Genomic DNA, 27429 nt, shown 5'->3' on the forward strand with positions numbered 1-27429 from the left:
TGCGTATCGATAGTCGGTGCTTCTCTTGATATTGTTCCCACCGCACGCCGCACTTCTCCCACCTGTGACAAAACTTCGCCTCGCCACTGTGGAAGGTCTTGATGTATCATGTGCTTTATGTGCTCTTTTATCCGAGCGGAGCGTTTGTTTCGAGGTGCCGAGTTCGGCCATCGCTTCGCTCCCAGCCCTTTGTATTGCGCTTTTCCTCTCTGAATCTATTTTATGCTGTGTATCTTGTCTTTCTCCTCAACCCACTTGCAGAATTCGGTATTTACTTTTTCACTCTGCTCATGTAACCTGATTTTTAACACTTCTTCTTTTGTTTCTACAGACAGGCAGTCGACACGTTGTGTTAATTCGCGCATCCCATCTTCCATCATCTTCTCTGCTGATTGCATTGTTTCCACAACTGTTGATAGTTTGGCAACTGTTGCTGGTAAATTCTTATATGCCTCCTTTAGGCTGGTAATTTCGGATGCTATTGCTGCTAAACCAGTGTTTAACTCGTTTACTAATTCCTCATTTACCTGAGAGATTTGAGATGTCAGCGCTACACCTCTCTTAACAAGAGTAGTATTTATGCGTGAAGCAAGCGCTTAATCGCGTGCATTAACTGTCTTTAACAGTTCCTTATCGCGAGCATTAACCATCTCAGAAATTTTATTGAATAACAGACAAAAAGGATGTACAGCGGCAGGAGGTATTTGCTCGGAACTTTCAATTGCTTGTGCCTGCGTATTACCTTCTGCCTCCACACTTTCAGCATCGGATTCTGCCACCGTTGCATCCGTGCTGTTGTTAACGCCATCGACGCTACTTTCAGAAACACTATCATTTGCGGAATCCTTGTTTTCAGGTTTACCTATCTTCGTCGTAACACAAATTGAAAATATACTTTGAAATAAAATCTCTTGACAAAACATTGAATAATTAGCGTAAATTGACCAGCAAGTAATTGTTGTATTACCAAAATGGGAATATGGATGCTTCAAACTAAAACAATCCACTATCACTCGTTTTCATTTCATTTGCGCGCAGCGGAACACGAGCCATCTTAGTATAGCGCTTAGCAACAACGTTCAGTCTGGAACCGCACGACCGCTACGGTCGCAGGTTCGAATCCTGCCTCGGGCATGGATGTGTTTGATGTCCATAGGTTAGTTAGGTTTAAGTAGTTCGAAGTTCTAGGGGACTGATGACCTCAGTCCCATAGTGCTCAGAGCCATTTGAACCATTTAGCAACAATGCCTACTGCAATTACAAACTACGCCCAAGGCAGAAAATCCAAAACTGACCATGAATTAAACGAGCTACACGTTGCAGACTACGAAAGCAGAGGCAACTGGTAAGATGTTGATAACCATGCTTTTTTTCGTGGTTCTACTTGCAGTCCGCCCTAATTCCCGTTAAATGAGTTAATTTCAATTATTTTTCGTGTACCTGTCATTTTCTTCTTGACTCCAGCAATATAGTTGATTCACGAAAAACAGAACAAACAAGCATCAACTAACATCATACAGTTTTTTGTTCGAACCCCACGCTGGTTGCGCAAATTAATATTACTGGTATTTTTTTTTAATAGTGTAATATTATATTTATCGCTTTCGCTGGTGGCGAAGCTTCTGAAATGGTTAAATGGTGCATAGAAAATTTTTACTTGTGGATAATGAAATTATGTATTCTGCCAACCGTCATCAGATTCCGATTACACCGCTGAGACGTTGACCGAAGGTATTGTCTAAAGGCCAGGGACCGATCTCCAAATTACGGAGTTTGCATCATTACGTTGCCTGGATACTTATAGAGACGAACGGTATAAGAGATTTCAGGAACGCTAAAATAAAAGTCTGGTAAAGTAAAAGCAGACTGAACACTAGCAGCGTTCGGCTGTGGCCAACATACATTTCGTCGGCAGCTCTTCTTCACTGCAGCCTGAAAAAGTTCTAAAATGCAGCACAATAATTTGATAAGTGGAATTAGTGAAAAAGAAAAGTAGATTGTTAATTTAATCACAGCTATTTTAATAAAATTAGTGTAATTATTGAACCAAAAGTTATAGATACGATAGCGACTCTTACATCTTGTGAAACAGCTATCGAAAACAAACGAGAGAGAGAAAGCTCACAGCTCCTGCTTCTATAAAATACAAAAACAAATTACGGCGACTGCCTTCAACTTGCGTTACTGTTTCGATTGAAAAACATTTCTCTGGAACATTCGTCACCGGAACAGCAAAAAAATACATTCCTTATATTTAATCGTGACCTATTCTCCTTACTTCACAGATTTATGTACACAAAGAAGTCTGTCTGCTTAGCTGACTGCTAACGTGCTTAACTCCCATAGCCCGGGTACGATTCGCGGTCGGGCTGGAGATTAGCTCCGCTCGTGGACTGGGTATTGTGTTGTCCTCATAATTATTTCATCCTCATCAACGGCAGGCGAGTCACCCAAAGTGGCGTCGACTGCAACAAGAATCGCACTCGGCGGCCGAACTTCCTCAGATAAGGCCTCCCGGCCAAAAATGCCATATTATCATTTCATTTGCACAGAGAAAATTTATTCTTAATGTATTTTAGTTTTAATTGAAACATTGGGGCATATTCTACTAATTATTCAAAGAAGCATCATTTCAACTGGTAATGGAGACAAGGGGAAAAGGTGAAATCAGACATAAGGATACACGCAAATGCTTACATGTAAACAGACACACTGCAGAAAGGCAATGGTGGAGAATGTTTACACTGGAATGCATTTGCACCGGAAAATGGTTTCAATGCATAATGGTTATACTGCAAACAGTTAACACGGAAACCAGTTACACTGGAAATAGTTACACTATAAAACAGAATGGAAAATGGTTACGCTGGGAATGGTCACACTGGAAATTGTTATAATGGAAAAGAGTTGCACTAGGAATGCTTACAAAGGAGACTGGTTACAGTGGAAATGGGTCGACTGGAAAATGATTCCAACGGAAATCGTTATCCTGGGAAATGGTTACACCAGAAAATGGTTGATCAGGAGGTGTTTGCACTAGAAACAGTTTAGACTGGATGTAGTTACAAGCTGAAAGGTAGCATTAGAATCAGTTGCATTGGAAAATGGTTGCATTGAAACAGATACACTTCAAAATTGGTATTCTGGAGGATGATTCAACTGGATAATCCTAACACTGGAAATGGTTACGTGGCAACCAGTTATACAGGGAAATGGTCTACCTGGAAAACTCTTACACTGTAAAATAGTTACACAGATAAATTGTTACTTTAGAAAACTCTTTTCAATAGAAAACAGTCTTACCACTAAGGTATAAAGAATGAATCACTGATGGTGACACACATGTGCTGAAATATGTTCGGAAAATATTAAGAACAGTTGTCTGCATAATCAGGTGAAACCGATTCTGATGATATAGAAATATGGTAGGAAATTTGGACCAATTACAGTAACACTAACATGATGTTGTTTGTGATGACATTAGAGTGTCAGTAACGTTGCAGAAGGGATGAGTGTTGTAACATTAGTAGCATGGTCCCTGCTGACCTACCCATTTGGAGTTATCTCCTCCACAGTCATCCAATCGACCGTCTGAACGTGTATCTTGCCTACGGTTAATCCATGAATCTTGCTTAGCAATGCTGTGTGGCGCGGTTTTACACCAAGCTAAAAAAATCAGTCTATAATAAATATTTTCAAGAGTTTATGTTTTCACTATTAAATGAAACAATGCACATAGAGAAAATTGAAACCAATGTTTTTCATTTTTTCACGAGACACTGCTGAGTGACATACTAAATTAACTAATGATGACTGAATTCAGACATTACGAGAAACATTTGTAAAGAACGATCAAGTTAAACCGTGTTTAATTGAAATCAAGTCGTTGGCCGGATGTGAAATTACTTTCCTATGGTCTCGATTATTGAGTCCTTATCCACGCTTCTCCATGTTGAGTGTATTTATGGAAATTGATTGTTTACTGGATTGCGGAAAGATATGGCTTCCCAACAGTATGTGGACAGCAGCTCTCCCAAGGATTTGCGCCAATTGACAAACTATAGAAAAAGCTTACGAAACTGAAACATCGCTAAACAAGTCTAAGGTCTGTGTTGTGGTGCGCGTCTCAGATGCTTCCTAAATCTTTACTGGAGGCTGACGGTAAGCGCGATCTGCGATGACCATGCTGTGCTCCACCAACGTTGACAATACTTTATGAGGCACTGAATAAATAGTGGCAGTCCTCTGATATGCATGGGGCACGGCTGAAAGTAAATCTTATTTAATATTAAAACTATCAATAATGTTTTCAGCTTTATTATTACTCTTGCTGCATGTCCTTTTATTTGCTCGCCATCTTGTGTCATGCTTACATCATGACAACTGATACAGAATAAAATATTGCATTTCAGACGTTACCACAGAACAGCCCTGTAGTGCCTTAGCTTATGCAATTTCTGTGAACACTCATTTGTGAACCAAGAAGAGTCAAACTTCCAAGATAACAGAAGGAGAGCATCGGTAATTACAGAGTCTACAAATGTACTAGTACCCACTTCTGACGAGGTAAATACTCTGGCCAGGGAAGCGCTCTGTACTGGTATAGTGGAACACAATAAGGTCGTTCCTGAGTATCTCCAACATGTCATAAGGACAAGAAACAATGGTCGCCAAAGCCATGACCTCGCCACTCTTATTAAATGAAAGTGAGATACTATTGTGCCACTGCGGTACCTAATCTCCCATCACGTCCTTGCTACCGAAATTCCGGTTAGAGTAGAGACTTTATGGTGAGAACGACACGTTTTGGGGGTCTCGAATACACCTCTGTCGCCTCAACATCATCCCAACTTCTTCATTTGAATACCACAGTGAAGAAGGAGTTAACCTAATTATCGCCATCGACCACGACAGAAGATGTTAAGAAACCACGAAACCATGGCAGCGAATAATGTCTTCTGGCATTACCAACGAACATTAAAGTTCTTTTACAGACAGAAGACCTGAAAGTATGGATCTGCTATAAGATTCCATAGTAGAAGCGGAAATACGAATGAAGGAAAAGCGATTATTTGCACTATAATGTAGTAAATATGTAGTAAATATGATTAGTCATACGGACTCTCATTTCTTTATTAATGAAAGCGTTTTGATGTGCTAAATATGTAATAAGTATCTATGATTAATTATATGAACCCTAACATTTTATTAATGAATGCATTTTATTTTTCTTACACCATTGGCTTAATTTGGGGTTATAGCGTGTGGGCGATGTCGCAAATGTAAAGGAAGCCTCTGGGTTTGGATGACAGTGTTACTGCAATATCATTAGATCTGTCCAAGGTTTTTGAGATGTCTGTATGAACCATTAGTTTCTTGACAGCTTTGATGAGGCACTCCAAGACTTCCTCCACTGAGTAAACATTTCATCTCAGACTAGCAGCTGCATCCAACGCCCTCAGTTATTCGTTTTCAGTATTGTCAATCTTCTTATTTGTAATAAAAACTGTTAATGTGATTTTGCTTGAAATGTTGTATAGCATTCCGAGAATGCAGCATCCCTTAGGTACCCTATGTGAGACGAGTCGACGAGATCCCACAGTTTTCATCTGCCCAGATAGGCTTGCTTGTTATAGCGCCGCTTCCAGGACTGAAAAGTGCGACAGCCACGGATTTGATCCGGCCGGCGGATTAACGACGTGTGTGAATGTTCTCTTGGATGTGTTGTTTAGCCGGATTCCCATATCCCAGTAGGTGAATACTCAACTGGTACCCACCCCTCTCCCCTTCCCCTTCAGCCACAACAATCGCAAAGTAGTTACAAACCTACCGTTCACTTTCACACGAATAAAAGTGCAATCAGACAGCTGGAGTACTCATATTCCATCCTGGGGGTTAGGGACTTGTTGTACGATTCAGTACGTTCTGGGATACTCCCTTACGTTCACTGAAGATGTCAATGTGACCAGTCAATGATATCACTGATGCCCTTCAGCTCTGAATTTTAATCCCAAGCCCGACTGTTTCTTTTATTTCCGACATCGCTTTTCTGACGTACGTGTTGGCCACTCTTGACAGTAAAATATTCCTAACAAACTGTTAGCATTTGGAATAAGTAGAATAGCTAACTGATAGTCTAGCCATGCCTAAAAAATAGGATGACCGCGACTAGATTATGTTTAATTGGTAGTGAAACAAATATCAAACTGAAAACATGAACATGGGATATATTCACGAACGTATATTATCTTCTGTTCTGTTCGTAATATGTATCAATGATTTCCAGAACCTTTGAACACATGGACCGAAAATTTTGCTTGAAAGCAACATTCTAATCACTGGTAAACACCAAACATCCTGGCTGAGAAAGCACACGAATCGTCAAGGGAGCTGGATTTGAGACTTTGATACCGCCTAGCGTTTTTGAGTCGTGATGTGGTGTCATTGTGTTTGGTGCTATCGTTCGTTACCAAGCATACGCTACTAACACAGACGTACTCGAACATTACTAAATTGGTGAAGCGCATCTGGTTACCGAAGCTTGATACTGCCATCCGACCTCATCTAACGTCAAGAACTTTATGAATAGTACAAATATGATGTTTTGAAGCGAAATAACGTTTTAAACTTTACGAGGTAGTTTGATTACGTTCTGAATATGAGATAACAACACACAAAGGAATAAAAAACAACTTTTTATCAAAGACAAACAGCGCGATATCTATCTAAGAGCACTTTTATAACTAGGATAACATTTTTCGAAATGTCGAAGTTGATCAAAACTAATAAAAGAGTAACAAATACATAAACACTACTATTGCAGCACGAGTTATTACAGTACGAATCAGAACGCGATGAATAATAAAGAATAAAACAAGGTTTTGGCGGCTATTTTTTATTTACACTTTGATAACTCTCTTCGTTAAAGACCTCGTCTTTGAGAAGTACATCAACAATATCCCTGTCAGTCTGTATTCTCTTCTCATTTCACCTACTCTGCTGCATAGGACTTTGCTTTGCACTGATTAACTGTATCTTTTTTCTCAGCTCTTCGATTATTTTTCTGTTTCTTAATGACAGATTTTCAATACAACGCTCATCTCAATATGGTGATAAACGCACATTTCGAATTTTGTCACCAACATTTCCACGAACGTGAGGCTTCCTTGAGGCGTCCATTTTCTAAAAATGCGATGGATGCGAAAGGAAAACAGAGGGAACAGGTGCATCTTGAAGTCTCCTAGTCTGACCGATGAATTCCATGTCTTCTTCACCAAACTGCTGGGATCGTGCTTTAGTAGAAGGCACGTTCTCCTTGCCAGCTACTTTTACCGACTAATTTTTGAAAATATGAAGTATCTTAATAATCACGAGAAATGAGCTACTAATAACATTACTAACAACAGTGTATTGAGGTGATCCAAAAATTACAAAAATATTTTTCAGATTCTTAACAACAGCTTGTGTCGCCGCTGCTATCACGGGGTAAAGCTAGATAAACTTATCATTTATTCCCAATCGTGACTATTTCTTCTATTTACGACATCGTTTTTGTGACGTACGTGTTGGCCACTCTTGACAATTAACTATTGCTAAACAAACTGTGAGCATTTGAAATAAGTAGAACAGATAACAAATAGTACAGCCATGCCTAGAGAGATACAATGATCCACATTCCAGATGATGTTTAATTGTTAGTGAAACAAAAATCGGCGTGAAAATATTAACATGGGAAATATTCACGAACGTATATTACGATCTGTTCTGTTCGTAATATGTATCAATGACTTCCCAGACAGTTGAACACATGGAGTGAAAATTCTGTTTAATGATGGCAGCAATTCTCTACTCACTGGTAAACACCATAACTCCTAGCTGAGGAAGCACACGATATCGAGAATGGAGCTGAATTCGAAAGTTCGATACCCTGTAGATGTTTTAAGCTATGATGTTGTACCATTGAGTTCGATGCTGTCATTCGTTAACTAGTGTACCATGAATACAGTGACATACTCGTACATTACTACTCTGGTTGAGGCGTATCTGTTACTGAAGCTTGAAGCCGCCATCTGACCTCACGTAACGTCAAGAACTTTATGATTTGTACTACAGCGATTTTCCAAAAAAAAAAAAAAAAAAAAAAAAGGTGCTGTTATGAGCTTTGCGAGGTGGTCTGAACAAATTCTGCACCTGAGCCAATATTAGAATACTAATTGTGTTCAGAACATACATTACAGTACCTTATGATGAGAACACCAAGTTATGTGTAGGTTTAAAGTAGACCATGGTTTTCGAAAGAACACGCAAAGCAATAGAGACACATTTTATCAGACAAATAACACGTTCTAGTTCAAGGGCAGTTTTATAACGATCATAATACTTGAAGCAAGTTCGAAGTTGATCAAAATTACTAAAAGATTAATAAATGCAGTAGCACCAGTAAAGCAGCGTGATTAGTTAATGCATGTATCAGAAATTGAAGAATAATAAAAAAATTAAATAAGGTTTTTGTAGTTACATTTAATTTATGCCTCTTCGTTAGTCACCTTTCCTTTGAGAGGTAAATAACTGCATCCCGATCAGTCTGTATTCCGTTCTCATTTCGCCTAAACTGCTGCTATAGGACATTAGGTTTTTTCTTTGCGCTCATTAACTATTTTTTTCTCTCAACTCCTCCATTGGCTTTAATTTTCGTTGTGACACGTTCGCTAAGCAACACTCATCTCAACTCGGTGATGAACTCTTATAAGACACTTTCCAAATTTCATCACATTTTCAAGAACAGGAATCTTGCTTCTGGTGATCACTTGCTAAGAATGTGACAGATACGAAAGGAATACGGAGAAAGAGCGTCTTCTTGGAGCCTTCCCGTCTGACCAGTTATCTGTTCTTCACGAAACTTCTGGGAATACACACATAAAACATTTGTAGGAGACCCGTACTCCTTGCGAACTGCTTTTACCCAGGTATGCCCTCTCCCTTTGTGGAAAAGTGAAAAATCGTAATAATTAAGAGATACTAGGCACCAAAAACATAATTAACAGCAATGAAATGGGGTGGCCCAAACAGAAAAAAAAAAAATTATTTTTCGGATTCTTAACCACAGCTTGTGTTGTTGCTGCTTTGATGGGGCAAAATTAGGTAAACATGGTAAATGCATCAACGCACAGTATTACGTATTGGTAGCCTCCTTTTAAATCTCCATTAGCGTCCCACAAAATCAATGAGATCTTCAAAACGATCAGTTTATCAGAACTTGTATTTTTATTAAAAGCAACAAATCAGGTCATCCTTATCTAAGTAAAGGATTAATATATTATTAAGGCTGACCAATGCCCTCATATCGCCTCTTAATTAAAACTGAAACCCTGCAACAACACCCAAGACCAAAGAGCTAATATAAAATACGCAGAAAGATTAACCATATTAACATATTAATAACGATTCTGTTGTATCAATCTTTCTTACAGAAATCGTCTACTAATTCACTTTGGGAGTGTCGCAAGTCGGGATCCATTGCTTTCGTTTATCCACACCAAAAAGAAGCTGAGTCCTTGGCCGTCTCCCTTATACACACGAACAAGACTGTTTTCTTACTTAAGTGCAGAAATTTCTCTGAAACATATGTTCTATTCCAATTACTCAAATGACTAATGACTGGCTTACACAAACACACAACACTGATTCATACACCATTTATGCTCGACAGAGCCTCCCAAGATTCCACTCTGGGGACTCACGCCGCTCCTTGTGTGTATCACACTGCTTCCACCCGGATGACGTTTAACTTCGTACCATATAGTCTCCTCAGAAACATGGGTGACTCATATAGGCGGGTGTCCAGCTGCCGCAGTCGAGAGCGTCAACCGTACCATGCGACTGCTCGGAAGTAACTAACTTCCCTCTTCACTCCACCCACACGAACGCCGCCAGTCACTCCACATCCCTGCTTCACCGATGCTATTGAACGGTGATGCCAGCCTTTGGCACGATAACAGTGACATTGATCACGAATACATCATTAGGCTACGTCTGTTAATACTCTTTCTGTTCAGACCCCTAAAATACGTATGAACTACTTAGGAGTGGCGGTACGTCAGTTAAGACAAATTGTAATGTAATTTTTAGGCTTACATACAGTACAAAAGCAAAAATACGTAAGATGTTTGTATTTGTTCATGCATTGAGATGTTTTTCTGTCATTCCATCTTCCGTCTTCTGCACGAAAAAATAGAAGCAAACACGACACGATCATTGATCACTATGTCAAAACTGTAAAGGAAATATAGCTATATCGGTTTATCGAATTTCTTACGACTGTGTTATCTCAACACAAACAGTTGTTTACGAGCATTTTAAAATCGTAATATAGTGGCGAGCGCTAAGTGACACCAACGATAATGTATACAGTATTACTAGCTATTACTGCCACTGCAATAACGTATTCCCGTGGGTGCCAATCATTCACATTTTAAACATTATCTTTGGTTATCGTAGTAACGAGCGAAACAGTGATTACAATTTACATGATCCTGACATTATTGAGTGTTATATTTTCTTTGCAATATATGATTCTTATTCGCCGTACTATTTGCTTTGGGAGATAGAGGCTCCGTTTCTGTGTTATTGTCAGTTTAACATATGAACCTATAGTTTCATGTCTTTGATCTCTAACATTGATTTAGTCGTTTCATTTATTTGTTCCCCGCGCTGTATTTTTTTGCTGCACGGATACACCCGTTACATTTTAATATCCGTTTCTTTTGGCAGGAGGCAGTGATTCAGGAGTCAGCTATTCAATTTTTTTAGAGCTTTCATGTACTCCGAAAATATTGCAAATTGCAGTCGACTTGCTAAATTTCATACTTTTTTGCGTCATGGAAAGCAACAGTCACAACTTTTCGTTTTTCTCTGCCTTTTTCGATTAGCGGATTTCATTACTTTCGTTCTTTTGCAGAGGATATTTTTTACACCTCAAAAACCTAATTTCCCACTTTCGTCTCATCAGCTTCTATATTTTGTATTTCTAATTTATATGACTCAGTATTGGTTTACATTATTGCGACATGAGAACGGACTATCTACTTGTTCGTCATTTTTATATTTAATTTGTGTTGAATTTTAGGAGTTGTTATGACCGCTTTGGTCAGATCGACGGACTGCATCGAGCACTTTGGTTTACCTCTCAGCGATGTTTACAATTGTCAATACATAACACGCCGACAGTGAACACGAAGATATCAGAAGTGTTCAGTTCAATCTAAAGAGAGAAAATAACTCTCACACATTCAACGTAAATGATAAGATTGTGTATGAAACAGAAAATTTTTTACGGATGAATAATGACTAACAGTTGACATGGAATAAACAAAGGAAAATTCTAGCAAAGAGAATAGGTCACTTGCCATGAATGTGTAACAGCCAGTGGCCTGTTATTACATACTAGTGGTATTAATAAATAGTTTAGAACTATGAGATTGTTTTCAGATGATTAAATACAGGAAACACCGGAATAGTTTTAGAACTACAGGCAAGGGCCGTTACAATATTAACGAAAGTACCACGAGTTCATTGTGAGGAACCAGTTAAAAGATATTAGCGTCCTTACCGAACCAAATGAATTCATCTACAAGTGTTTTCTGCACACCAGAAAAAAGTAGGCAGAGAAATGTCGAATACATTCTTCACAAGGGCACCAAAGTCTAGATCTTAAGTATTGCATGCCATAGAATTACTGATTAAGTAAGTTACTCACGCTATCGTTTGATAAAATAAGCTATAACTAATACAAATGTTTGACTTAATAACATACGTCGGCAAAGTAACGATATTGGGAGGAAAGTCTTACACCCAAGGAGTGTAATACTAATGTTTCACCGTCTGCCTCAGCTCGACGTCTCACTCCTCCTGGCAGAACGCTGACCCTGCACTTCAGAGAGGCAGTAGCGAGGACCTGGAGATGTAGCAGCGGAGCATCAGCGTAGTCGTGGTCTTCACGTCTTCTGCAAGTGCGTGTGGCTTTGGGCCGCGAGAAGAATGGAGACAATGAATGGTATGTTATTATTTTTATGTTATTATTTTTTGTGTTATTAAACTTACATGTTCCAAGTATCTACAATTGTAAGAGCACTGTATATTGGGTGTAGCCGGTTGAGACGGTGCATTTGTGGGTCTAGTGTAGCAGGAGATACAACCCGTCGGCTTTGAACAATGACGTCACAAGTCGCCAGAGAGCATGTATTAAAAAGATGAAAGAGCTGAGGAGAATGTTGAGAAACAAAGGAATTCGAGAGAGATAAACATTGATCTTGTCAAAAGCCGAGAAGAGATTCTTCTTAGTGTTGTAGCTCCCTTCAGTAGCTGATAAGTGTTTTTTGGCTTTTAAAAAAAAATCTCACGAGATAGAATAAACTGATCCTACTTTATTAAGCAATCAATAAAATAACTAAACTAAAACATAACAGCAAAAGCCGTTATGTTTTAGTTTAGTTTTTTTATTGATTGCTTAATAAAGTAGGATCAGTTTATTCTATCTCGTGAGATTTTTTTTTAATAAGCCAAAAAACACTTATCAGCTACTGAAGCATATTGGTGGAATAAGAAAGTGAAATATGGTAAAATAGTGAAATATAGATAAACGTTCGCTTTTAGATTCACATTCAATTATTTTAATGATAGCGCTTATTAGAACACAGAACTGCTTTATTATCTATGCCTCGAAGTGAAGACTTTACTATCTATGACTAAGGAATGACGTCATTGTTCAAAGCCGACGGGTTGTATCCCCTGCTTCACTAGACCCGCATTTGTATAGTCACTGGCGCTAGATTGGGAAGGATGGATTTTCATGCTCATTAAAGTATTCCAAGTTTTTCAATTCAGGAAATTACCGAAACCATTCTTTGAACAAGTATACTGCCGACCGCCTGCCCTGTCATCGTTAAACACACGTGTATATAATTATATTATTTTATTTGACCTATGTATTCCTTTATTGTATTGAGAAAATTTATATCACTTCGAGGGTATCCTCGGGCAGATAAATTATGTATAGTAATGTTAATAACATATGTTCATCGTATTTAAATTCCTTTTATAGCTCAAGTGTTGTTAAGGCATCCACGAATTCCCCGAAAATGACAGATGACGTTCTTCTTTCATTAGTGAGTAATTAGACACATTTAACAGCTGTAAGTGATTAATTGGTTAGGAAGTATTCTCAACAATTCTACCCATCGCTGTACTTATGTATGAATGGAATTACATGTTTATAATAGCGTCACTTTGGAGCAGTGATGATGGTATCTAATAAACATTTTACATGACCTTAGTACTATATATCAGAGAGAGTATTACGCTTCCTCATTGTCTCCACGATGTTAGGTTACTTTCTGATGAAGGTTCTTCGTCGTGTGGAACTAGATATGATCTTCCTTTGCGGTTATTTCTTTATAAATTCTGGTTTTAATGATAAGTAACAGTTTGGCGATATTTGGAATAACATTAATATAACTTTTTCACATATAACGTGCTTGGATGAAAAACAACTAATTGAACATAGGGTAACGGCTATATTATTATTTAAAAAATATGTGGAACATGTATACAGGTATATAAACAGTCTGCACATCATGTAACAACAAGCTATAAAAACAAGTAACTCTCAGCACTGTTCCTTAATTTCTTTTCTTAACTCTTCGAACACCTTACGACTCTGTGGTTGAGGCAGTAAGTTAATATGTTGGCCTGGTCTTCCTAGAAGTTTAATTTTTATAGTCAGTCTGTTATCCTGCTAGATGAAGTTCCGTGGAATTTCTATATGTTACTTCTCCCTGTCATTTTTTTCTTCATAGGTGTTCTTTAACGTATGTATGACAGCTTGATTGTCAGCGCATTGTTGTCACAATTCTTTCAGAGCTGAAATTCGAAGTTCTTGTCCAAAGTTTCGTATCCAACATATAGACAGATCGAGGAGACGGTGGATTGGTATTCTGTTTCAGCTATTGAAGTTGTCATTAGACGTTCCTTTCGAGCATGCCATACAATAGGTCCCTTTTCCAAGATAAGAACTCCATTGGTGGAGCATCTAGTTGGGATATCATCTCTATAATTAGAATAACAATAGGAAGGTGGTGTGTAACGTTCATCAAAGAATATAGCACAACTGATAATTAATTTTACGTACTGGAAAATTCCTTCTACCGTTTTACAGTGACTATCCATTGATTTATATCCAAATCTTTCTGAGTAATTAATAATAAAATCAAATGTATGGGCGAGATGTTGTTGCAATGTACAGCAGACTCCCCATAGTTTCTCATTAGTGCTAAGTCCTTACCAATGGCTCATCTCTGACGAGATTTTGTTCATCTGTCACCATTATATGCTCCGTAGGCGTACCTGCTGCTTTTAAACAGTAAAACTAAAACTGTCTTGAGAATTTCTTTCTATAAATAGGTTGATATCCTAAAATTCCCGATGAACTTACTTTAATTTACGTTTCAAGATATGACAAATGTTATTTCAAACTTCTGGTGCAGCTTGTTCAGAACTTCAGGAAAACCATCTATACTCCTTTCAGTAAACAGCCCATCATCAAGAAAAAATGTGATGATGATACTTCCGACTTCTTTAAATCTGACGTAAAGATCACTGTCAGTGGTAACAAAACTTAATGTCATTACATAACTTGAGAATTTCTCATTCTAGCTGCCACTTCACCTAATGGTTTTCTGCTGAGTAGATACTCTCTGAACAGCATCCCATATCAACAAACCTGTTGTGAGTTTAATTGATGTTGCTCTCACCTTAGGTAATTAGGCTATCCGCGTCTCTGTTTAAAAACATTTGGTGGAAGCAGTCATAAGGTCTATCAGCGCACGTTTGCTTTCATCCCCAGCAACTAACTCGCTGCAAAAAAATCTTTAGCTGTGAACCTTTAGTTCCACAGTCCAAGCATTGGCTAGAATTGCCAGTTAATAATATGCACAGTATTATTAAATAAAAGATAAACGAATAACTTACAAAATCTTTCTCAAATTCTGAACGAAAAGTCCTCAGAATCGGTCACTTGAGCGCACCACTCAAAAAGTGTGTGTCTCCACTTGATCTGACTCAACCTGACCACTTCACAAACTTAACTGGTATATTACAATAATATTTAAATAAGGAATAACTCGCCTACATACGGGATACGTTACATACCTGCATTTAATGTGGCACATTAGTTCGATAACTTGGTACATTCAGTCACTTCGTATCTGACATACATAACATAATAAATAAATACATACTATAATAAACAAAATTTATTACTTGCATGTCAGAACCATAATGTAAGCATCTTTTTTGGTTGAGTATTAAACACCATGTATCTGCTAGTGTGTCATAATCTATCATCAGCTTAAATTTACTAACTGTAACAAGAATTATAAAAAAACGGAATATTTATTAAATTAGCAGATAGACATAAATCATATAAATTTAGCAAACATTCGAGACAACTCGACTTACACTCATTTGAAATCACATTTTGCTTGGAGCATTTCTTCGAAGCACTTCACTATCACAAAGACAGCGCACGATCGGTGTTCTGTCATCAAATTTTAAATCGTTTGCAGTCCAGCCACCTCTGCAGAAATTCATGATCCACTTTGCCGGCCGGTGTGTCGGAGCGGTTCTAGGCGCTTCAGTCTGGAACCGCGCGACCGCTACGGTCGCAGGTTCGAATCCTGCCTCAGGCATGGATGTGCGTGATACCCTTAGGTTAGTTAGGTTTAAGTAGTTGTATGTTCTAGGGGACTGATGACTTCAGATGTTATGTCCCATAATGCTCAGAGCCATTGAAACCATTTTGAACCATAATCCACTTGGCCGCGTACTGTGTCGAACGATGCGTCAATCTGCGGTTCCCGTCAGTGCTGGAGGTTGACAGCTATCTGTGGTGTGGCTGCCAACAATGGTATAGCTTCCCTAATGCCTATAGATTCGGCGCTGAACTCCCTTCCCAGAAGAACCGATTCATTCACAGACAGTTTAGCAAGAAAAAAATTGATTTATAGTACTAGCCAAACACACTTAATTCATACTTGTCTTGTAAATCAAACTGCCTTTCCCTGCTGCTATAGCCAAATACCAATTGCTATAGCAGCAGGAAAAGGCAGTTTGATTTACAAAACGAGTATTTATATGCTTGCTGCGGAGGATGGCCACAGAAACAAACGCGTCACACTTAATTCAGTTCGGCAATTCAAACACCTTGTCTATGCTCCCACTAGAAAACATGTCTTTCGTACCATTAAATGTGTTCAGCACCATAAGTCAGCTAAAATTTTATCTTAAAATTTTATTATTTCTTTGGTTTCTTAAGTCTCTAAACCAACCAACCAATCCTTTACTGTATGTAAAAAGAATTTCTAAAGAAAACTGAAATTACTCTGGACATAATTCTCCCTTTTGATTTTAAGTCAGCGGTTAGCTGTATCATGAAATCAGCAAATGCGTACTGACATTTGCGCTGAAATACCATTTATCCCTATAGCTTGACTCTCGTGAACACATTCTAACATTCTGCGTGGTGTCTGTTTGTTCTATATAGTGTCTCCCTACCACTTTCGCGCAACGACGCTCTGAGCGCGTTTTTTAGGGAATTGGCTAGTTTGAATCTGGGACCTGTTGCTGGTAAGGAGACGCCAGACCACACATGACATGTAGAGTTCAGTGAGACTAGCGATGATATAACCAAATACTTAATGATTTCAGCGTCAGCTCCACTGCACTCCCTGTAAAAGAATCTTAATACTAACTAAATTTAGTGGAAGGGGTTCAAGGCTTTCCTATTTTTAGTTAGCTGGTAAAATAACTTCGAAAAAGAAGTTAACTTTACCATTGGAAATTTTATTCTACTCACAAAACATTGTTTATAAATTGCACTATTTATAAAAGGAAATGTTTTAATGCAGGATGGAAAAAAACCAACTGCGTTCAACAAAAATGTGAACGAATATTCCCTGAGTGGGTTTCCAAGTTCTACAATGGATCGAAGGATGACCTATGCCATATCACATCTATAATCTAGGTTTAAATTAAGTTTCACAAGAGAGGTTCCAGTCCGGAACCACGCTGCTGCTACTGTCGCAGGTTCTAATCCTACCTCAGGCATGGATGTGTCCGTGATGTGCTTAGTTTAGTTGGGCTTAAGCACGTATTAAACATGAACCTAACTCGCAAAGTTTGATTTTAAATAAACACGGTCTTCGTAAATCTAGAGACCGTGTTGCCGCGCCAAGTCCTTATCAGCAGTTTGATTTTCCTGCACCGGAAGCGATAAGAGCGCGTTCTCCCGTAAGAATAACATTGCCGGAAGTTGCGCAAGTTTGATTGTAGTGCAACACGGGTCTAGTAAAATATATATAGCGGTGCCGGAGACGCACAGCGCGTGAAACATTCTAAGTCCGTCGTGACGGAGAAATGCCCACCCACCAACCCCACGCCGTAACCGCCCTACAAACAGTTCTTTAAGCACATGTGAACAACTAACACACATGTGCCTACTTTAATCACCCTGATAAGGAGACCTCACTTACCGTGAGGTCATTTTCTAGGATGGCCTACGGCTGTGTGTCTGAGCAGGACTTTGAGGCTTTTGTTCAATTGAGATAATAAAACATTTAATGTGCACTCACAGAGATCCCAGAGTGTATCCCAGAGTGCATCCAAGAGTGCCCCAGAGGGCTACAACACTAAGAAGAATCGCTTCTCGGCTTTTGGCAAGATCAATGTGTAGTTTTCTTTAATAAAACATTTAACAACAATACAAATTTAACAATAATTAACATGTAACGTAAATACGAAGACTTCATTGTACAAAAACACGGTCCAGTGATAAGTCCCATAGTGCTCAGAGCCATTTGAACCATTTTGAATAATATAATTATGGTTCAAATGGCTCTGAGCTCTATGGGACTTAACATCTGAGGTCATGAGTCCCCTAGATTTAGAACTACTTAAACCTAACTAACCTAAGGACATCATACACATCCATGCTCGAGTCAGGATTCTAACCTGCGATCGTAGCAGCTGAAGCGCCTAGAACCGCCGGCCAACACAGCCGGCTGAATAACATAATTATGTGATATTGTTTGATGGACTGAAACCTACATATGAATCGAATAGCATTTACTGGTTCGTAATCAAACAAGAGAGATGAATCGATGTGCCCATAACGTGTTAGCGACAGTGGATGCGAATGGGACTACGAATTCCAGAAATGAATTAGCGTGCAGTATAATTGTGGAGTACCCGTGGTCTAGGGTAGCGTCTTTGATTCATAATCGAAACGTCTTCGGTCCCGGGTTCGATCCCCGCCACTGCCTAAATTTTGATAAATAATCAGCATTGGCGGCCGAAAACTTCCGGCATAAGAAGTCAGCCTCATTCTGCCAACGGCCTTGTCAAAGAGGGCGGAGGAGCGGATAGAGTTTCAGGGCACTCTCTTGTCGTAGGGGTGGGAAATTGCCCCTAAAGGCGGAAGAATCAGCAATGATCAACGACATGAGGATGCAGAAGGCAATGGAAACCACTGCATTAAAGACAAGTAACGTGTATCCACAGGACATGTGGCCTGTAATTGAAGAAGTGTCATGATGATCTCTCCATTGGCAAAAGATTCCGGAATAGTCCCCCATTCGGATCTCCGGGAGGGGACTGCCAAGGGGGAGGTTACCATGAGAAAAAGATTGAATAATCAACGAAAGAATAACGTTCTACGAGTCGGGGCGTGGAATGTCAGAAGCTTGAACGTGGTAGGGAAACTAGAAAATCTGAATAGGGAAATGCAAAGGCTCAATCTAGATATAGTAGGGGTCAGTGAAGTGAAGTGGAAGGAAGACAAGGACTTCTGGTCAGATGAGTATCGGGTAATATCAACAGCAGCATAAAATGGTATAACATGTGTAGGATTCGTTTTGAATAGGAAGGTAGGGCAGAGGGTGTGTTATTGTGAACAGTTCAGTGACTGGGTTGTTCTAATCAGAATCGACAGCAGACCAACACCGACAACGATAGGTCAGGTATACATGCCGACGTCGCAAGCTGAAGATGAACAGATAGAGAAAGTGTATGAGGATATTGAAAGGGTAATGCAGTATGTAAAGTGGGACGAAAATCTAATAGTCATGGGCGACTGGAATGCAGTTGTAGGGCAAGGAGTAGAAGAAAAGGTTACAGGAGAATATGAAAGAGGAGAAAGACTAATTGAGTTCTGTAACAAGTTTCAGCTAGTAATAGCGAATACCCTGTTCAAGAATCACAAGAGGAGGAGGTATACTTGGAAAAGGCCGGGAGATACGGGAAGATTTCAATCAGATTACATAGTGGTCAGACAGAGATTCCGAAATCAGATACTGGATTGTAAGGCGTACCCAGGAGCAGAGATAGACTCAGATCACAATATAGTAGTGATGAAGAGTAGGCTGAAGTTCAAGTCATTAGTCAGGAAGAATCAATACGCAAAGAAGTGGGATACGAAAGTAATAAGGAATGACGAGATACGTTTGAAGTTCTCTAACGCTATAGATACAACAATAAGGAATAGCGCAGTAGGCAGTACAGTTGAAGAGGAATGGACATCTCTAAAAAGGGCCATCACAGAAGTTGGGAAGGAAAACATAGGTACAAAGAAGGTAGCTGCGAAGAAACCATGGGTAACAGAAGAAATACTTCAGTTGATTGATGAAAGGAGGAAGTACAAACATGTTCCACGAAAATCAGGAATACAGAAATACAAATCGCTGAGGAATGAAATAAATAGGAAGTGCAGGCAAGCTAAGACGAAATGGCTGCAGGGAAAATGTGAAGACATCGAAAAAGATATGATTGTCGGAAGGACAGACTCAGCATACAGGAAAGTCAAAACAACCTTTGGTGACATTAAAAGCAACGGTGGTAACATTAAGAGTGCAACGGAAATTCCACTGTTAAATTCAGAGGAGAGAGCAGATAGGTGGAAAGAATACATCGAAAGCCTCTATGAGGGTGAAGATTTGTCTGATGTGATAGAAGAAGAAACAGGAGTCGATTTAGAAGAGATAGGGGATCCAGTATTAGAATCGGAATTTAAAAGCGCTTTGGAGGACTTACGGTCAAATAAGGCAGAAGGGATAGATAACATTCCATCAGAATTTCTAAAATCATTGGGGGAAGTGGCAACAAAACGACTATTCACGTTGGTGTGTAGAATATATGAGTCTGGCGATATACCATCTGACTTAAAAGCATCATCCACACAATTCAGAAGACGGCAAGAGCTGACAAGTGCGAGAATTATCGCACAATCAGCTTAACAGCTCATGCATCTAAGCTGCTTACAAGAATAATATACAGAAGAATGGAAAAGAAAATTGAGAATGCGCTAGGTGACGATCAGTTTGGCTTTAGGAAAAGTAAAGGGATGAGAGAGGCAATTCTGACGTTACGGCTAATAATGGAAGCAAGGCTAAAGAAAAATAAAGACACTTTCATAGGATTTGTCGACCTGGAAAAAGCGTTCGACAATATAAAATGGTGCAAGCTGTTCGAGATTCTGAAAAAAGTAGGGGTAAGCTATAGGGAGAGACGGGTCATATACAATATGTACAACAACCAAGAGGGAATAATAAGAGTGGACGATCAAGAACGAAGTGCTCGTATTATGAAGGGTGTAAGACAAGGCTGTAGCCTTTCGCCCCTACTCTTAAATCTGTACATCGAGGAAGCAATGATGGAAATAAAAGAAAGGTTCAGGAGTGGAATTAAAATACAAGGTAAAAGGATATCAATGATACGATTCACTGATGACATTGCTATCCTGAGTGAAAGTGAAGAAGAATTAAATGATCTGCTGAACGGAATGAACAGTCTAGTGACTACACAGTATGATTTGAGAGTAAGTCGGAGAAAGACGAAGGTAATGAGAAGTAGTAGGAATGAGAACAGCGAGAAACTTTAACATCAGGATTGATGGTCACGAAGTCAATGAAGTTAAGGAATTCTGCTACCTAGGCAGTAAAATAACCAATGACGGACGGAGCAAGGAGGACATCAAAAGCACACTCGCTATGGCAAAAAAGGCATTTCTGGCCAAGAGAAGTCTACTAATATCAAATACCGGCCTTAATTTGAGGAAGAAATTTCTGAGGATGTACATCTGGAGTACAGCATTGTACGGTAGTGAAACATGGACAGTGGGGAAACCGGAACAGAAGAGAATCGAAGCATTTGAGATGTGGTGCTATAGAATGTTGAAAATTAGGTGGACTGATAAGGTAAGGAATGAGGAGGTTCTACGCAGAATCGGAGAGGAAAGGAATATGTGGAAAACACTGATAAGGAGAAGGGACAGGATGATAGGACATCTAAGACATGAGGGAATGACTTCCATGGTACTAGAGGGAGCTGTAGAGGAAGACAGAGACTGGAATACCTCAAGCAAATAATTGAGGAGGTAGGTTGCAAGTGCTACTCTGAGATGAAGAGGTTAGCACAGGAAAGGAATTCGTTTCGGGCCGCATCAAACCAGTCAGTAGCCTGATGACCAAAAATAAAAAAAATTAATAATTGTGGACCATACGTAGAATTTCGAAACCCATGTCATACGACAGGTACGTAAGTACGAAGACCCAGGGCGTCTTAACAGTAGGTAATTTAAGCAAGAACATGTCCTGCAGCCACATAATCAAGTTACTTACCGACAATACTCGAAGTCCAAAAGACTACAGAACTCATGTATTAATTGTTTGCGGCTCTGATATTCTTTGACCAACGTCGGGCTGCATGGTTATTATCTCATTATATCACTATCATCAGATGATACAACATTAGTCTCAGATCTCACGTGTAATGTGTTACCGAACCCGCCGATTCCACATGTGACCCAACCGCCTTTTAATTTTGCACTACAGAAATCTCGTGCAAACAAACTTTTTACTCTTTTCGAACAGGGAAAATATTTCTTTCTGACTAAAAAGCTACCAACTTTCAACTATTGTAAATGTTATGCTTACTTTCTGTGATGTTAAATATGGTACAGAATAATGTTTTAAGCGGCTGGAAAGAAAATGCTTCGACACTTACGGAGCCACGAAGAAACGGGCTGCTGTCCCGCCCGGTATAACGGAAGCACGGCCCTTTACCCAGTCCCTGCTTCGCGTATCTTCACAAAAAAATGGCCTCACTGAGTACCCTGTTTCTCTTGCCAGAAAGCTAATGCCTCCTGTTCACTCAAGTGAGCATTGACATTTAACCTGCAGCATATAACTCTTGGTACTTTTACTCACTCTAACAATATATGATTACTGATTTGACCTTGTGAAACCTACCGGAATTTTGTAATTTCTTGGCAACTTATTCTCTGTTGGACCTCTCTCCGAAGCGCGATGAGGATCACGTGGCTCGATTTGTAATAATTTCGGCACACATGAAAGTATATTACACTGAATACGCTGCACTGCCTTCCTTGTAGTTTTATCTTCACCGCAGTAGCAATCGAAATTTAGAACGGTATTATCTTACCGTGCAACAGTTCCTCTTAAAAAAGGTTACTAATTCTAGTAGGAATTGTGGTTACCAGCTCTGAAGGGCCAATATAACTTAATTATTTCAGGAGTTGTTACTGAAACGAATTTACTGTTATACATTCAATCGTCAATGTTCAACTTGGGATAGTGGTGGATTCAAGTTGCAGTTACGTATTAGTGAAAATTAAATAACTGAAAATTAAGTGAAAGTAATCTCAGGATCTGAAGCATTAAGTGAATCAGCAATGCCACCAATGGTATTATATCTACACAAATAAATTTAAAGTTGTATTTTCCAGGTAAATACACTTGTGACAATCTCGCACTGTCGCAACTCTGAATAGTTTTTATATAATCTTTTGACGGTTTATATTTACCCAAAATTGTTTAACCACAGTAACAAGGATATTGGTATTCAGTTTGTAACTTGAGAATAGTGACTTTAACGCACACTTTTTTAAAAAAAATACGCAATGCAATAAATAGATATGAAGTATCTCATTATATTTAATTGAGGTACTGTCTATGGTAGTTGTCATTCTGTATTTTAAGACTGTTGAATGATAATTAACTAGGTTCTTCACGTCTCGAGTAACATGGAATTAATTTATTATTATTCATTATTATAGCAGTCGTCATTTTTCTTCAAGTTGCGTGGGCTCCACATTCCCTCTTAGATCAGTTATGCATTTTTTTTCCTTCCAGGAACTAGAATCTATGCAGACACAAATACCGCTGCCAAACCAACTTTCATTTGATTACGCACGGTCTTAGCACCGACTGAATATTGGCATCGCTAGCCATGGCACAACTACGTACACACACCAGGCCAGCTTGACTGCGGCCGCTGTCTTTTTCGTGTCGTTAGGTTCTTTCCGCGTCACTTGGCGCCAGCGTTATCCCCAGATCCACGGGTTCAAAAACCAAAATGGAATACCGACACCCTTATAATCGTAGAAACTATTCATTATTATGCTTTTATTTTTTTTAAACAATATCTATTACTACATTTACTTTTAACAGATTGTCAAAGACATTTGACATCATTACAAAAATTGATAAATTTAAGATTATTTGAAAAGCCGATCCTTTTAAGTTTGGACCTTTATAGCCACAGTTTAATAGAAAAATTTTACTAAACTTTCGGTCAAATTTGAGTTGCTAGGCCGTTGAGTCACACGACATAAAAATGCTGATTTGTGATGCTATATTACCACACTCCTATAACAGTGGGTTATAGCAGAAAGGGCATCATCCAGATCTGACTTTCGTCAGTCTTGAGCGAGACCACTGTTGTACCAAGTTATAGCCAACCCCAGCCCAGAAATACAGCATCGACCTATCAGTCTCCAGGTTTTTGCTGCACTAAACACAGCAAAAGCCCCTACGGAAGAAATGAGAGCTTCCAAAAAGCAAATTGAAAAGACTATACTATACTTACTTTTCTTCGGCATGTTTCGGTTGAACAATTCGGAATTTTTTGTGGAATATTCCCGCTTCAGCCCCTATAATTTCAAGAAGTTTCGATACGTGGTGGCACTATACGTATCCATTCCAATTGGCGTCAGTAACAGAGGTTCGTTCCTAGCTGTCATTGAGCTTATTTTGTCGAAAAATCAGAGCACCGCAAATACTCGTAGATGCGTGCAGAATATCTAGGGATACCTGGCAGAAAATAAAAGCACGGCGACCCGTCGTGCGATGCGTCTGTCATCAACGCAACAAGGTCGGGCAAACCTGTCCGACCGCACACAGCTGTGACTCCTGCAGTGTTGGAACTTGCGGACGTTCTTATTCGAGATAAACGACGGATCACAAACACCTCGCAACACCGTTTTGTTGGTAGTGCTGGCTGACACCCCAACCAGTTGGGGTACTCAAAAGTGTGCAGTCGCTGGGTTCCTCGCCGCCTAACAGAAGGCCAGAATGAGCAACGAAGGACCATCCGTGCGGAACTGATTGTGCTATATGAGGTCGATCGTCACAATTTCTTGTAGAACGTAGTCACTGGCGATGAAACATGGCTTCATCACTTCGAACTGGAAACAGAACAGCAGTCCATAGAGCGGTGCCACTTCTACTGATTAATTAATAATTTTAATAATTACGTTGGATTTTTACTGGCGCCGCAAAAGAGCAGCTTGTCTCTCTACAGCAACGCACACTCCAAGACAGTCAGGTTTATGATTTTCCGTATACGTGAAAAATCTGAAACATGTTATATTGGATTATCAGTTGATAGTTCTTAGAGTCTTGAAGACAGCGTTCGGCCACCAGCTTGTTCTGCTTAAATTTCTTGCTTCTCCGAAGTATTACAGATACCGATAACGCAGATAGATCAGATGAAATAAGGAACTAGTAAATGAAGTCGTCTTTGTACTGTAAGAATTAATGTATGTCACATTATTAATGAACTAAACAGATATCCACATCATCTCTCCATCATGGAACAAAAAAAGACAGACAGTACAAGATTCACGAAACATCCGATAGCAGTTTTTACATACACAATAAAATTAATGTTCTTCATCTTTCCTCGCTAGATCCACACAGACTTGATCGCTGAGGGAATACCGCATTTAATCTTTGCCGTAAACTACTTAGGCGAAAGAACGGATAAAAACGGAAAAAAATAAAACATATACCTATATAGGTAAACCAGCATAAGGTGCAATATGACGTACTCTATACTGGCTGAATACTGGCTTGTGTACTCGTACGATAGCACAGAGTAGCGGCGCTCTTTCTACATACAATCATAACGTATTAAAATTTGTTTTCAGTTATAACTTATATTGTATCTTTGACCTGAACGGGGTTTAAAATATCTTTATTGACTGCGAATCTCATTTTAACGTACACCCTAGACGTGCCAGCTGTCTCATTTTACAGTTTTACCTATATATTCTGAAAGTTTAATTTTCCAAGTCCACACTGCGTCAAAGGGTAGCTTCAAAGTTACTCCATTATTGCAGGGTAACCACTATACGCCTCTTGCAGGACTACGGTCACACACCTCGTAAGTCCGTTGGTGCAACACAGCGTAGCTAGACAGTATAAGGTTGCACATTACGGGCGGGCCAGCGGCCAAGCTTACCACAGTGTACCTCGTGCTATGACGCAATCCGGTAAACAGCCGGCAGTGTGCGAATGCCGCGCATACATTCCAAACGCTACATGAGGCTCAATAAGCGAGCTCTAGGCTATGAAAGTAGAGATGTGCGAAAGAGGGCAGTAGGAGCCTTGACTCTAGTAGAACGTGATGCAGTCCTGAAAAGGATTTTGATGTGGCTGTGAACAGTAACCAAGATATAAAAATGAAAGTTGAAAGTCCAGGGCTAGGCAAATAAATCCGCTTCTTATTTTAACAGAAATGCAGAGATGTGCATTGGTTACTCTTAGCAGAATGAGTACAGGTGCTGCAGACACTGAAACACACGATGACGAATTCATGAAATACACTACTGGCCATTAAAATTGCTACACCACGAAGCTGACGTGCTACAGACGCGAAATTTAACCGACAGGAAGAAGATGCTGTGATATGCAAATGATTAACTTTTCAGAGCTTTCACACAACGTTGGCCACACCTTCAACGTGCTGACATGAGGAAGGTCTCCAATAGATTTCTCATACAAAAACAGTAGTAGACCGCGTTGCCTGGAGACACGTAGTTGTGATGCCTCATGTAAGGAGGAGAAATGCTTTCCATCACGTTTCCGACTTTGATAAAGGTCGGATTGTAGCCTATCGCGATTACGGTTTATCGTATCGCGACATTGCTGCTCGCGTTGGTCGAGATCCAATGACTGTTAGCAGAATATGGAATCTGTGGGTTCAGGAGGATAATACGGAACTCCGTGCTGGATCCCAACGGCCTCGTGTCACTAGCAGTCGAGACGAGAGGCATCTTATCCGCATGGCTGTAACTAATCGCGCAGCCACGTCTCGATCCCTGAGTCAACAGAACGGGGCGTTTGCGAGACAAGAACCATCTGCACGAACAGTTCGACGACGTTTGCAGCAGCATGGACTATCAACTCGGAGACCATGGCTGCGGTTACCCTTGACGCTGCATCACAGACAGGAGCGCCTGCGATGGTGTACTCAACAACGAACCTGGGTGCACGAATGGTACAACGTCATTTTTTTTTCGGATGAATCCAGGTTCTGTTTACAGCATCATGATGGTCGCATCCGTGTTTGGCGACATCGCGGAGAACGCACATTGGAAGCGTGTATTCGTCATGACCATACTGGTGTATCACCCGGCATGATGGTATGGAGAGCCACTGGTTACACGTCTCGGTCACCCTTGTTCGCACTGACGGCACTTTGAACAGTGGACGATACATTTCAGATGTGTTACGACCCGTGGCTCTACCCTTCATTCTATCCCTACGAAAACCTACATTTCAGCAGGATAATGCACGACCGCATGTTGCAGGTCCTGTACGGGCCTTTCTGGACACATAAAATGTTCGACTGCTGGCCTGGCCAGCACATTCTCCAGATTTCTCACCAATTGGAAACGTCTGATCAATGGTGGCCGAGCAACTGGCTCGTCACAATACGCCAGTCACTACTCTTGATGCACTGTGGCATCGTATTGAATCTGCATGGCCAGCTGTACCTGTACACGCCATCCAAGCTCTGTTTGACTCAATGCCCAGGCGTATGAAGGCCGTTATTACGGCCAGAGGTGGTTGTTCTGGGTACTGATTTCTCAGGATCTATGCACCCAAATTGCGTGAAAATGTAATCACATATCAGTTCTAGTATAATATATTTGTCCAATGAATACCCGTTTATCATTTGCATTTCTTCTTGGTGTAGCAATTTTAACGACCAGTAGTGTATATTACCAGTGTACTT

The sequence above is a fragment of the Schistocerca nitens genome, chromosome 5, assembly GCF_023898315.1.
Source record: "Schistocerca nitens isolate TAMUIC-IGC-003100 chromosome 5, iqSchNite1.1, whole genome shotgun sequence".
Taxonomy (NCBI): Eukaryota; Metazoa; Arthropoda; class Insecta; order Orthoptera; family Acrididae; genus Schistocerca; species Schistocerca nitens.